The 14,216-nt window shown below is 40.0% G+C and overlaps 1 non-coding gene across 1 annotated transcript; it reads right to left on the reverse strand.

The window, feature by feature from the left end:
* Positions 1-596: 596 nt before the first annotated feature.
* trnat-ugu (transfer RNA threonine (anticodon UGU)) lies at positions 597-670 on the reverse strand. The gene has a single exon. It is a non-coding gene; the product is annotated as a tRNA-Thr (tRNA).
* Between the last annotated feature and the right edge of the window lie 13,546 nt (positions 671-14,216).

The following is a 14,216-nucleotide window of genomic DNA, read 5'->3' on the forward strand; positions in this document are numbered from 1 at the left end:
TACATTATGAATAGGTCCCTTTGAAGTTAGAGGGTTATTTCCAAAACCTGAAAGGTGTGCAGGCTTCTATTCAGGGACATGGGAATATCTCAAACCATTTCATTTTGGATCGAAACTCTCAGTTACGATACATCTAAACGCTGTTTCAGCTAGGAGAAATGGAAAGCATGTTTTTTTTTCTTTTGCTAGGTAGGTGGCCAACAATAGGTAGTTGCAGATTTTGGCCTGAGCCATTGGATTTCAACCCATTCTTGTTATCTCCCTTATTTAAATAGGTGACTTAAGATAATTAGTAGAGTACTCTATGATCTGAGTTGGGTGTGTGCAATAAGCAAAATAAGCAGAGCGTGAAGGGGATGCTTCAGAAGTTGTTTGTGGATCCAAGGGTTTAAGCGTATGCTTGTCCAACACAAAGACATCTGAGCAAAAGAGGGTATGCACGACTCTGGTGGGACTCGAAACCACAAACTTTGAATACCTCCATTCACGATATCACTTCTTAGATTTCCACTTTTTGTGCAGATACACACTGTTCAGCATCCAAAGATTTACGTATGTAAAAAGGGTAGGTGAGCGGTGCCCACATCCAGCGGCATAGGCACTGCTGGGATTCGAACCCAGGATCTCCTGTTTACAAGACAGGCGCTTTGACCAACTAAGCCACAGGGCCACTTGCTAAACCTTCTGCGATGAGTTTAAATAAAAAGCAGGTCAGGAAAATAGCTGATTACATCATGAAAGAGGTTAGGGGATTATTTCCAAAACCCGAGATATCCGAGGGAATATCTGAAACTCTCAATACTTGTGTCTGAAATGTTTTTGGAACCTCCAGTTACAATCCATCTAAACTCTGTCTCAGCTTGGAGAAATGGAAAGCAAGTTTTGCTATGCTTTCAGCTGATCTGAAAGACAAAATCCAGAAAGATTTTCATGAATTAAATATTCATATTTGTAAAGACAGAAAGATGTCCATGTATTATTCTTCATATATGTAAAGACTTTGTTTGTACAAATATCCATAGGCTTGACTTTATCAATAGGTAGTAGCAGATTTCGGCCCTAAGCCAGGGGCTTGCAAACCATTCTTGAAGCGCATCTGCACCACATATATGTTTTTATTATCTCTCTCTCATTTAAAACAGGTGAATCAAATAATTGACTGATTAGTAACGTACTCGATGATCTGACTTGGGTGTGCCCAATAAGGAAAACAAGAAAAATGTGCTGCGTCGGCTCCTGAAAAAGTTGAAAAAACCCCAGGTTTAAGCAAATGTCAGTCTGGCAGAGACGTCTATGCAAAGGGACACCATTATCGTCCGTTATTATCCGTCCAATAGGCTTTATTCCCACTAATGCGCAAGTATATTTTGACATAGCAGACGTTTGGACGGCCGTTCTTAATCGTCGAAGAAACAAACAACAACTGACAAAGAAAAGACAAAACACAGATCTAAAGACAATTGTTTGCTGGCTAGCCCACAAGATCTTTCTCCTCCTCGTTGGCGTTTATATCAATCAGCCACTCAAAATCAGCTCCTAACTGGGAGAAGACATGCCGTGGGATTACACACCAAGTAGAAGACTGATTGTGGAGAAGCCTTTAGGCCAATTCATTTTTAGGGTATTATTAGGGGATTTAAAATTAAAACAATTAAAACTGCCTTTATTATAGGAATTTAATTTAACTGATTTTCTAATATAGCAAGTATCTAATATTATTCTTCCTTAAAAATGTAAGCAACATTACATCAATCAACTTGCAAGTAGACTGATCCACAAATAAGGAGTGAAGAAAGAGTGCAGATTAGGACAACCCAGAGATCTGCCTTTCAGGGATAAGTCTCGTACTAACCAAAGATTAAATTTTTTTCTGTGTATTCTTGACAATTAGGTTAAAATTCTCCAGGCATCTTATTGTAGTATCTTTTGTTATTTTAATTCCTAAATACGTGACACTCTCTTTAACGGGAATATTACAGAAAGAGGATATAGCACATTTTTTAATCGGGAGGCCAGAAGCGTTTGAAAAAGATAGAAGGGAGGTTAAAGCAATTGTAATCTGAGAGGCATCTCTTTAAAGCAATGCCGTATCATCTGCCAGTTGGCTAATAATTAATCCCGTGCCATCTATTATGGAATGATATTCCGGACATTATTCAAAAGGAATTGCAAATTGTATTTGCAATTGCTTTTTCAATTTGTGGACGCTTAAAATGTGACATAATCCAAACGCAATTGCAAATCGCGCATTACCGTTTGCATTTTCGTTTAAGCGAACGCACACTGACTGCCAAATTTCAAATGGAAAAGCAAAGTCCGTTTGCAACTGTGTTTCCCATATCTGACGAGTTTTGGCCCTGTCATATTTAAATTGCAATTTCAATTACCACGTCTGCTTTTTCACTTTCTCAGCGTCGCGTTTGTAGCCAAACAAAACTCAAATGGAATCGCAATTCCCTTATTTGCATTTCCGATGCCTTACACGGAAACCTGTCAATCAGGGTCAAAGGTGGGATTATGCTATGGGGCGTGTTTGTCTTGGGAAGTGACGTCACTCACAGTCGACGGTCAAGAGGTGACGCCCTGAACAGACGCTGGTTTATTTTAAACAATGGAGGTAGTTGGTGAAATTGTGGACGACCTTATGATGCTCGCGCAGCAAGTTGATGACTACATCCTCTACAGATTTGCTGTTACTCAGAGCTGTGAAGGACAGGACAACTAAAGGAGCAGAACGTCCTTTACTGGACATACCACAAGAGATGATCCGAGTTCTACGTGATATGTGGTTACTCATGTGTCCAGCTTGCGCGCCTGCTTGGAGTATCTGAGCGAACCATACGTAGAAGACTGGAACAACATGGATTAAGGTACTTAATTTGAATACATTTGCATTATTGAGAGAGAGGAAAAAGTGGAATGGCACTGTACAAATAACGAAAATAAATACATACACTATAAAACACATGGCAGCTACTTCTGGCACTCCAGATCACTTTTTTTTTATTAATTTGTAATTTAAAGGATTGTGATGATAGCATTGGTAATTCTGTTATGATTATTGCCAAACATTTTTGCTTAAAGAATTTCCTCTCCCAACCCAAAGGGCTAGAGATTTGTACTCTGATGTCACTGATGATGTATTAGACACCATTAGACATTACCTAAACTCTGGGTACAGGATTATACATGGTCATCTTCATGACAAGGTCTTCATATTCAGAGTAATAACATTTTTATAAGATTTAGAGTTTACACTTTTTGTAAACTAGAAAATATTGTTGCACTCCAAATTTACAAGAAATCCTTTATCTTTAGGTGCATACAGCCAAGGGAATACTTGAAAACGAGCAAGAAGCCAGTAGGGGTAAAATCTTTGCGTGGCAGGGGTAGCTGCCACTGGACCAGTCACCATTACATGCGTCTGGCACTGGACCAGTCACCGTTACATGTGCCTGCCACTGGACCAGTCACAATTACATGCGCCTGCCACTGGACCAGTCACCGTTACATGCATCTGGCACTGGACCAGTCACCGTTACATGCGCCTGGCACTGGACCAGTCACCGTTACATGCGCCTGCCACTGGACCAGTCACCGTTACATGCGTCTGGTACTGGACCAGTCACCGTTATTTGTGCCTGCCACTGGACCAGTCACCGTTACATGCGCCTGCCACCGGACCAGTCACCGTTACATGCGTCTGGCACTGGACCAGTCACCGTTACATGCGCCTGCCACTGGACCAGTCACCGTTACATGCGCCTGCCACTGGACCAGTCACCATTAAATGCGCCTGCCACTGGACCAGTCACCATTACATACGCCTGCCACTGGACCAGTCACCGTTACCTACGCCTGCCACTGGACCAGTCACGGATATGCGCTTGCCTCGCGACCTTACACAATATCAGAGAAAAACGTATCTAAGCGGTCTTCCTTTTCTTCTCAAACTAACAGCATCTTAAACAGCCCAAGTTTCAAAATTCGAGAAACTCCCGGACCCCCGTTAAAATAAAAGATTCAACATGGAGGGCTAAAAAAGCCCCTGATCATTTGCACTACTAGCGACGCCCCCCTGGACATGCATACACGACGCAAGGGCGCCCGCGCTACAAAACTAACATTTTTATTTAAAACATTGTCTTACCTGCAAGCGACCCGAGAGTATCATCCCGCTGTCTCTTCTTTTTCCTTTTTTCCGCCCCCGACTCTTGGTGCCTTTTCGAGGCCATGTCTGAGGTCAGTGTCTGCCAAATTTGACATTGATTGAGGCATAATCGAACAGACCACTGGGAGGTGGAGAAGGGGGGGCACCAGAGGGAGACTGGCACAGGAGATTCACCTTTTTCTCGACTAATTTGGTCTAGGCCTATATTACTTTTGTATTGCTTTTGTATATTAACATGCTTTAGACATATTTTATTTGTTATTTATACTAGTAGCCTATTGTGATGATTTTTCACGACCCAGATTTTTTGGTGCCCCCCCAAGCACTTGGTGCCCTACGCGCAATGCGCGATTTTTTAGAGTCACTTATTTGCTTTAAAAAGTCTTTTAAAATGTCAATGACGTCATCAGGGACGTGCACAGGAATTTTGTGGGGCAGTTGCTCTGACCTGAAAAAAGGGCACTACCCCCAAAACTCACGGGCTATATGAAGGAATATATTCAGTTGAATTTTGCCCATACAAATTGCCTTATCTGATCGTGTTTATGTCCAAACGCAATGCCTCATATTATGGTCTTATTATTATTTATAAAGATTGCAAACGTCAAAGATGACAGGTTTATGATATACAACTTTGTAAACAGTATACAAAATGTATTAACAATATGTTAAATGTCACCAAAATACACATGAGAAAAGAGTTGCTCATTTTATTGTTTATTTTTTTTAAAATAAATAATCTGGATTGAATTGACAGATGGCGAAAAACTCGCTTCTAATAATTTTTTTTTAAACGCTTAGATTTTGGAAAAAATACAATCCTTTTTTAACCTTTTGGCTTCCCGTACATTCAATTGTGCTTTTTGCTCATCTGGGCAACTACGCATGATTTGTAATATGATTGCGTAAAGGGAACAGGAATTCCGGTAAGGAACAGAATCGACTGCTACACCCAGTGCTGATCCTGACCTCCCTGGGGCCCTAAGCAAAATTCTGCTAAGGGGCCCTCTACCTGACCTGTGATGTCGTGAGCTATGTAAACCATTTGCCATTGCCACAGTCACACCTGACACTTCAGCGCTCCCATACAATCCTCCCTCCTTTAAACAAAACAGTCAAAGAATAAGTACAACAATATAGAACAGAATGAGGTTCAAACACACAATATTTATTGAATAGAGTATTTTCTATAGAATGTTAAGATAATAAATGAATATTATTAAGTAAGTGAATATTAACGTAAACATAAATAAGAAGAAAATAATAAATTATAACCCTGAGCTTTGGCTTTTGGGATTAACTTTGGTTCTTTCTACAGCCTGGGTATTTTCGGCATCAGTATGATTTTTTTATTTTTTATTATGCATGTTGGAGCAATTCTTGATTTATGGTTATTATTTACTGAGGGATGTGCATCCATATTGACCAGTATGTCCAGCTAATCAACATTTTAAATTCAATATAGCCTATAAATCAATAGTCAATCAATGTCAAATTGTCAATACATTGCTTTCTATCTTGCATAATTAGTGCAGTTGTTTAGAGTTTTTAACTACACTGAGACTAGATAATCAGTCTTGTTTTAAAAGTATAATGTGTACTTTGATTGGGAGTGCCATCATTCACGTGCATGTATTGTACAGTATGTCTGGTCTCCACATATTTCTGCTTGAAAAATGCGAGTTTTATTTCGTGCACGCGCATTTGAACGCACGATAACACAAACGACGCGGTTATGTTTTCCGAGCTGCGGTTATGTTTTCCGAGCTGCAGTAAACAAACACCGTTGCACTTTGTCGTTTATCAAAATCAAACGTAATAAATAATTGTATTTTATTCTCACTTTTGTCAGCCACAAAGTGATGCAAGAGATGCACTGCCTGCCCAGCTAGGTTAGCAAGACCGAAAAACATCAAACTTTGCTGACATCAAACTTAGAGAGGAGAGAACACAAGTTTACCTGATTGTTGTTCCCGCAATTCACTCTCATGGTTTTTTTCTTCTTCCTCTTTTCGTGAAGTTTCGCTTCATTTTGTCGTGGATGTTGTAGCTAAACATTTGACGGCGCGCTATGACTATGACACGAGATGGAGGCGTGGCCTTAAGTAATTTGCGTGGCCCTACGCCGGTCGCGTGCAGTCTATGGTCGCGTGCAGCGTTTGCCCTTCATACTGACTTTCACTTTCGGTGCCCGAATGGAAGTGAATGAGGCTTTGCGATTTTTTTTTTAATCTAGGCCTACGTGAAATTCTGCATCCATTGTACGATTTAATTTTTTTCTCGGAAGGGCAACTTGAGTGAGAAGGGCAACTTGAGTGAGAAGGGCATATGGGCAGTTGCCCGGGCAACCTGAGCAACCCCCCTGTGCACGTCCCTGGACGTCATACACATCGTACGACCAGAGACCTGATTTACGGCAATCCTTCATTCACTGGTGCTTTCGCGCATAGACAGACGAGAAAATCCGCGAAATTTAAAAATACTACTGTTATTGTGTCACGAAATGTAGTTTTAATAGTTTTTCAGTCGACAATGTAGTTGTTTAAAGCTCAAATCTGTGGTTTATTTATAAAGATAGCGCCTATTTAAAAATTTGATCTGACGTTTTCGGAGTTGTGTGATCCATGCGATTACCGGGCGCTCATGTAACTTACCCCGCCTGGAACAGCCTTACCTCGGCCAGTGCTTCTAGTGCTTCGCTGGCTCTGATGTCTCTAGTCTAGAGGTTAAACATGAGATATAATTCGTATTGTGTATATCTATCGGGCGATCTTTGGTCTCATTAATCTATCATTTGTTTCCTGGCAAATCGTTTTGGCTGAGGGCAAAGTGAAGTTTCATAACTTTATATTTTGGCTATTTTAACGTTGTATCCTGCTGTATGTTTGTCTGAATCGTTTACTTTATTTCTTGTCTTGTATAACTTATACCTTTTAGGCTACTTATACTGTTATAATGTCTATTACTGATCAATAAAACTGAAATTTAACAAAAATAGACAGGGTTGTGTCATTTTATTTTATTTAGCCTATATTTTATATAGCCTTTTCAATACTATTTTATTTGCTGTATACTGTTTGTTTATTTTGTTGACTAAACTATTTACTATTATTTCTCACTTTATCTTATATTTATTATTTGCATTGCACTGTAGTTGTACCATATCGTATTACAATAGATAAAGGATCCATCAGTTATCTTTGTTATTGCTAAAATCGTGTCAATCACAGAAAATGCTTTTTCCACAATAAGAAAACTATCGCAGCAACGTTCCAAAGCGGCCAATAGGCAGTCTATGTATTTATTATGTCTATGCTTTTGTGCTCTGCACTTTCTTTTCTCTCGAGGCATCGACAACACAGCTGACACAGGTAAGTACATGTTTGAGAGTTAAGTCCGCCTTAACATTGGTCCCGCTTCGGATGCCACGATGCCATCAAGCGGTATCTCTGGTCGTAATTAATCCTTCACTGACCAATCAGCGTCCATTAGCAAAATGCTAGCGTGTTATGGGCAACAACAACTCAACCTGTAAGAAATCGAAAGGACATAAGTACTCGTTCATTCAACTTTCGAACCTATAACCCATGTTGAACTTGCAAAACCTACAATCAAATCTGAGATTTCTCAACGGCAATCGGGTGAAAGAGACAAATTTAGCCGTCTAGCCCCATAGACTCCCATTCATTTTGCACTCGGACGATCGCCCCCAGTGGAACTCTGGTGGAACTACAACCAAAATTCGGTACAACAGGACTTAATAGGGAGTGGCCAGGCTTTCCGTAGACGGGCTTTGACAATATGTAAGATGTTTTTTAAACCAAATGCAGTGCGTATCCCCTTAAGCCAGCGGGAGACAGAACGGTACGCACAATAGGTCAATATTCGCAATTAACCAAATGCTTTTCACCTGCCTTATAGCTACTAGCAGACACTCCGGCTGATGCATATGATCAAATAGACAGTTATGCTTCCCGCATTTCCTTTTACTCTTATTTAGCCTACCCATTACCACCCTACTTTATATATTTTTTTCATCCGGAGCGCGAGTCGTCACACTATTTTTCATCTTATCTTCTTTTTTTGTATCCGCTTGTTTTGCCCGTAATTGAGCGCGTCTCGTGGCTCTTACTAAGCGCGCCTGCCACAAGATCTCTCACTGTTTTCATCTACCAGACACTCCTATTAATGCACGAGAACACACAGACAGTGCAATCCTGGTCTTATTTACCTATTTGTCTTCTTATCTTATATTTTATTCACTCTTTTTGACCGTATTGGAGCGCGTCTCGTGGCTCTTACTAAGCGTCGCGCCAGCCACAAGATCTCTCACTGTTTTCATCTACCAGACACTCTGATTGATGCACATGTGCACACAGACAGTGCAATCCTGCTCTTATTTATCTATTTGTCTTCTTATCTTATATTTTATTCGCTCTTTTTGCCCTTATTGGAGCGCGAGAGATGGATTGCACGTTATGTTTTTTACGCGCGTAACGCGTCTTTGCATTGACTTAACAATGAAATCACTCGCGCCTGACGCGCTCCAATACGGGCAACAAGAGCGAAAGTGACTGGTCGAATGACAGGCATGTAACGGTGACAGGTCGAGTGGCAGCTCCCCCTGCCACGCAAATATTTTACCCCCTCTCCAAGAAGGTTGCTGGTCGCACACTGAATCCAGTACAAATTGAAGAAGTCTAGCTAGGTCTAGTTCTATAAGTTGCATCGTGCAAAGTGCATGTGAATTAAAAAGCAAGCAAAAGTTTCAGCACATTGTTATCTTCAGCACTGATTCAGTGTGCTGCCAGCAATTTGGCTGTTTTATATTAAAGGTTTGGGATTTATGGTTAGATGCTTAAATACCAGAATGTGTTGAATTTCTAGTTAATTACAGAATCAAAAACAAAACATGTAATTAGGTTTTAATTGATGTATTGGTGTAAAGAAATATATATTTTTTTCTTTTAAGCTTCAAGGGTGCGCGAGTCTGTGCGAAGAGTCGATCCACTGGGAACTCAGCTGAGAGCGTTATCAATATGCACACGTCATCGCCGTCAATACTCTGTCTCAGGACCAAATGCAATGTGGCATATAGACGGAAACCAAAAGCTAATAAGGTATTGGGAGCCTAAACTTAGGAAAATATACTAACTGCAATTATGATACATTGCACAGGGTTTTTCCTGGGTGACAAATGATTTTGGGTGGTCTTAATCTACCGTAATATAATTTGTGTTTACATCAAAAGCAAACAAAGTAAAACGAGAGGCTCAAAAGCCTGGATATCTATGATTTACAAACCTGTCAGTCTTCCTCTTTAAATTATTTTCTGTTTTTATGCTCTGGCTGTAGGAAAAATAACCTGGCCTTCTTTGCCTTAATATTATTCATAAGAAACTACCATCTTTAAGTAAACAAGTTGGCCCTCACCTACCCAAGGCAGAGGAAACCATTTTTTTTTCCAAAATATTTTAATATAGTTCAGTTTAGTCAAATTAGATATTCAGGATTAAGTAAATAATTACTTCCATAAAGGTTGGTTATGCTAAAAAAATGTTTGAATACTTTTGCTCTGTCATCCAGCAGATTGCACCAGTAAACAGATCCCCACCATGCTAACCAGTACAAACTTTTGGAATGTTTGGTTTTGTAAGTGTAAAACATAATATAACAATATACAAATATTGGAAGAAAAATAGCATGGAAGGGGATGTTTTAAAAATGGATGGCTGAATTTGCTCAAGTGATGAGAAATTTCATTTGGGTAGCCACCTAACAATTTAAATACAGGAAAAAACCCTGACATGGGAGGATAGAGGTGGAAGGGAGGGGATGATTAAATGTAATGTTTTATTTTATGTATCTGATCTATTATTTAGGTGGAGGTTTGTCATTCATGGAGGCATTGACGGCTTTAGCCGCTTAATTGTTTACCTAAGTGCTGCGACAAACAACCGGGCATCAACTCTGCCCTACAAAGGCTAAGAGCAGTATCTTCAATTTTTCTAAATAATTTTTTCACAAATAAAAAGTGCAGGATCTGCTCAACAATCTGTTAAAATTTCATATGGCTACCTAATACATTTCTTATATAAATTTACATTTTTAGTTGCAGTATTGTATAGAAAAGTAGAGTGAAACCAAGGCAGAATGCAGTATCTGCCCATACTGCAGTCTGCCTTGGTTTCACTATGATACTGCAGTTTGCCTTTGTGTGGCATGAGTCAGGTTTTATAGCATACTGTATATGTATGTGTGACGAAGCGGTCTAGGACTTTAACAAATAATTTAGCTTATGATGATAATTTGTCGACTACGCCACCCTGAATAAATCAGGGAATATCAAAATAACCCAGCAGTTTGCACTAGGTCACACAGGTTCGTGTGTGCCAGGAAGGTCAGAGACACAAGTACAAATAATTTATAAAAATAGCTTTTATTGACGTATACAATTAAAAATAGTATTCTGTTTTTAAAAAGGGCGCACAGCGCTACATATAGCAAATGACAAGTCACAAGCAAGGTAATACAATTGGCAGTATAATGGCAACACCAGCACAGTCCTCTACCCACGAGGGTAGGAGAAACTGCAAGAAGGAACTAAAATTTAATTCACAGATCAGACAACCAAAAAATAAGAATCGATACCAAACCACCAGGCAGAGTCTACCGGCGGAAGGACCACTTAATGGCTTTTCCAAAAGCGCAATCCTACCCACACACACACACACACACACACACACGTCACCATGCACCTGGATCACACACAGGCACTCCAAACAGTGTCACTCACTGCAACACCACCACCATGCAAGAGAAGGTCCTTCCACCTGGCCACCTCAGTTCCTGGGGAAAACAACAACAAATAAATAACCAAAGAAAGTATCAAACAAAACATGAACAACGAAAGCAAAATCTAAACAAAATACACAGGTGAGCTAAAGAAAAGGATTACAGAAAAATCAAGCTGATGCAGCACACACATCCACACACTGATTATCGTACAAATGACAGTCAGTTATAACTTTGCGATCACTCTAAAAGGAAGAAGTAGACGAAACAAATCCTGTTAATGTGTTTATAAAACGCGTCACGGTGCAATCACAGCGATGCGGAGAGCAGCGCAAACACCGTAGTTATCAACTCGTGTTCATATAAAAAGCACAATCACTGCAGAAACGAGGAGGAGATCGTGCCGAAGACCATAAAACGATCCTGAGGACGAGAGGGAAGACCCAAGCCCTAAAGGAGGCGAGATGTTACTAGTAATCTTTCCACTACAATTTTCTAGCCATCTACCGCAAGATGATATCACTTCACATACAATTCCCACAGGCTATGGTTTACAGCAATCAAAAACCCCCGATTAGCTGAGGTATAGGAAGCAAAACATTAATCGTAACATAGCGACCCATTATGCCGCCCGCCATTATAAGCCACCATTCAATACAGCGACATATCAATACAGCGTTTACATACTTGAAAGGGTGAGCAGACACCCACTCTGAGCTGATGAAGTGCTCCGTCGGAAAAGTACTAATGTACACGCTAGAATTTAAAGAAATGCAACACATCAGTAGTGTTCCCAGCACATTATTTAAACCAACCGCTATCAGCACATACCTGAGGCGCTAGTGGATGACGCACAAAGAGGGACAAGACGTGACGTGGCTCAGGGTACAGCCAACCAGCATTAAATAGCCCATACTCTTTCCTGACAGGATACCACAGCTGTCAATCACTTAACTGATGTCACACATACTATACAACAATTGTATATGCTATAAAACCTCTAAGGAACTGTCAAAAGGGCTTCACTTTTAGAGAAATTACCTTAAAGGTCAAAATTAATGAGTAATAATGACAGCTAGTGTTTAAAATAGTTACTGCAGTACAAATTCAAAATAGTGGAGAGAATCTGCCCCCTCCTCCACAGACTCACGGGGTTCACCTAGGGTTGCCACCTGTCCCGGTTTTACCAGGATTGTCCTTCTTTTTAATAACCTGTCCGGGGAAATTTATGCACTCTCCCGGGACACTGAATGTCCCGGTTTTCGAAAGGCTACTTGAATATGTTCAAACTGTGTAGCGCGTGCACGACTGAGAGGGAGAGATCGAGAGACCTTGCATGTGTGTGCTAGTGTGCGTGTGTGCCTCAAAAAGCGCATGTAAGGAACGCATGTAATCGCCTCCCCCCGTTGGGCGGGTCATCGGTATGTAAAGAGGTGAATGTAAGATCAGCCTGTGCTAGAAATCTTATAATGGGCCATGTTTGGATCTTCCAACAGGACAGTGATCCAAAATCAAACATCAAAACAAAAATGGGTCACTGAGCACAGAACCAAGCATCTGCAATGGCCATCCCAGTCCCCAGACCTGAACCCTATAGAAGATGAGTGGCTGAACTGAAGAGAGGAAGCACCAACATGGATCTGGAAATCTGCAGGATCTGGGGAGATTATGTCTGGAGGAATGGTCTCTTGATCTCTTGTCAGGTGTTCTCCAATCTCATCAGACATTATAGGAGAAAACCGTAGATACAACAGTCATCTACGGTTGAATATTGAGAAGACCAAGGAATTATGCTTTGGGAATCAAAATAGGAAAGGCACAGTTGACCCCCCTTACGAACAAGTTACCATTAAAGGTGTAAAGATAGAGCAAGTCTCAAATTTTAAATACCTAGGTACAATCATTGATGAGAAACTATCGTTCCAGGACAATGTGGATTATATACATAAGAAAACTAGACAGCGTTTAAGCCTACTTAGGAAGTTAAGAAATTTTGACATCGAAAGGAGGATCTTAACTATTGTTTATAGATCGATGATTGAAAGTGTCCTAACCTACAACATTGTCTCATGGTATGGTAATCTAACAGTGAAACAGAAGAATAAATTAACACGAGTAATTAGTGAAGCAAATAAGATTATCGGCCAAAAACAGAGTACATTGCAAGAGCTATTCTCACATTTTCTGGAGAAAAGGGCGTCAGCGGTATATTCAGACCAGACTCATCCCCTTCACTTCTGCTTTGAGGTCCTTCCTTCGGGACGTAGGCTACGTATATCATATGCCAAGAAGAATATTTATAAAAGATCGTTTGTTCCATTGGCGGCTACTGTTTTAAATTCAATTCTCAATTGAGGTAGTATTTATAGGCGTGTGAATATGCACATATTGTATTAATTTAATTTATCATGTATGTATTACTATGCATGTTTTATGTGTTTTTATTATGTGGTGTGTAACGTGGTTGTAGAGCCAGTGTCAAAGAGTAAATCTGAACAGACAATAAAGTTAATCAAATCAAATCAAATCAAACTCAGAGCTGTTATCTTGGAAAAAGGAGGTTGCAAAAAGTACTTAATAAAAGGGTGCAAATAATTGTTCCCAACGTGTTTTGGAGAAAAACATTTGTTTCACAATGTGCAGATTACACCGCGTTCCAAATTATTATGCAAATGATATTTTACACTGATTTTCCTAAATAGTCGATGCAAATGACAGTCAGTATAATTTTCCAGTCACCAACCGTTAGGGTTTAAGTCAAATTTCATTGAACAAACCACCCAACGAAAACAGTATTTTTTTCAAAAATAAAAAACTCAAAATGCACTGTTCCAAATTATTATGCACAACAGAGTTTGAAAACATTTTATAGGTTGTAAAGAACTAAAAATGGTCATTTGTTGAATTTGCAGCATTAGGAGGTCATATTTACTGAAATCAAAAGCTATTTCAATCAAACTCATCTTAACAGGGCAAGTTACATGTTAACATAGGACCCCTTCTTAGATATCACCTTCACAATTCTTGCATCCATTGAAGTTGTGAGTTTCTGCTTGAATTTCTTTGCAGGATGTCAGAATAGCCTCCCAGAGTTGCTGTTTTGATGCGAACTGCCTCCCACCCTCATAGATCTTTTGCTTGAGGATGCTCCAAAGGTTCTCAATAGGGTTGAGGATGGGGGCCACACCATGAGTTTCTCTCTTTTTTTGCCCTTAGCAGCCAATGACACAGAAGTATTCTTTGCAGCTTG

The sequence above is a fragment of the Rhinichthys klamathensis genome, unplaced genomic scaffold (assembly GCF_029890125.1).
Source record: "Rhinichthys klamathensis goyatoka isolate OS25496 unplaced genomic scaffold, OSU_Roscu_1.1 h1tg000223l_1, whole genome shotgun sequence".
In the NCBI taxonomy this organism is placed as follows: Eukaryota; Metazoa; Chordata; class Actinopteri; order Cypriniformes; family Leuciscidae; genus Rhinichthys; species Rhinichthys klamathensis.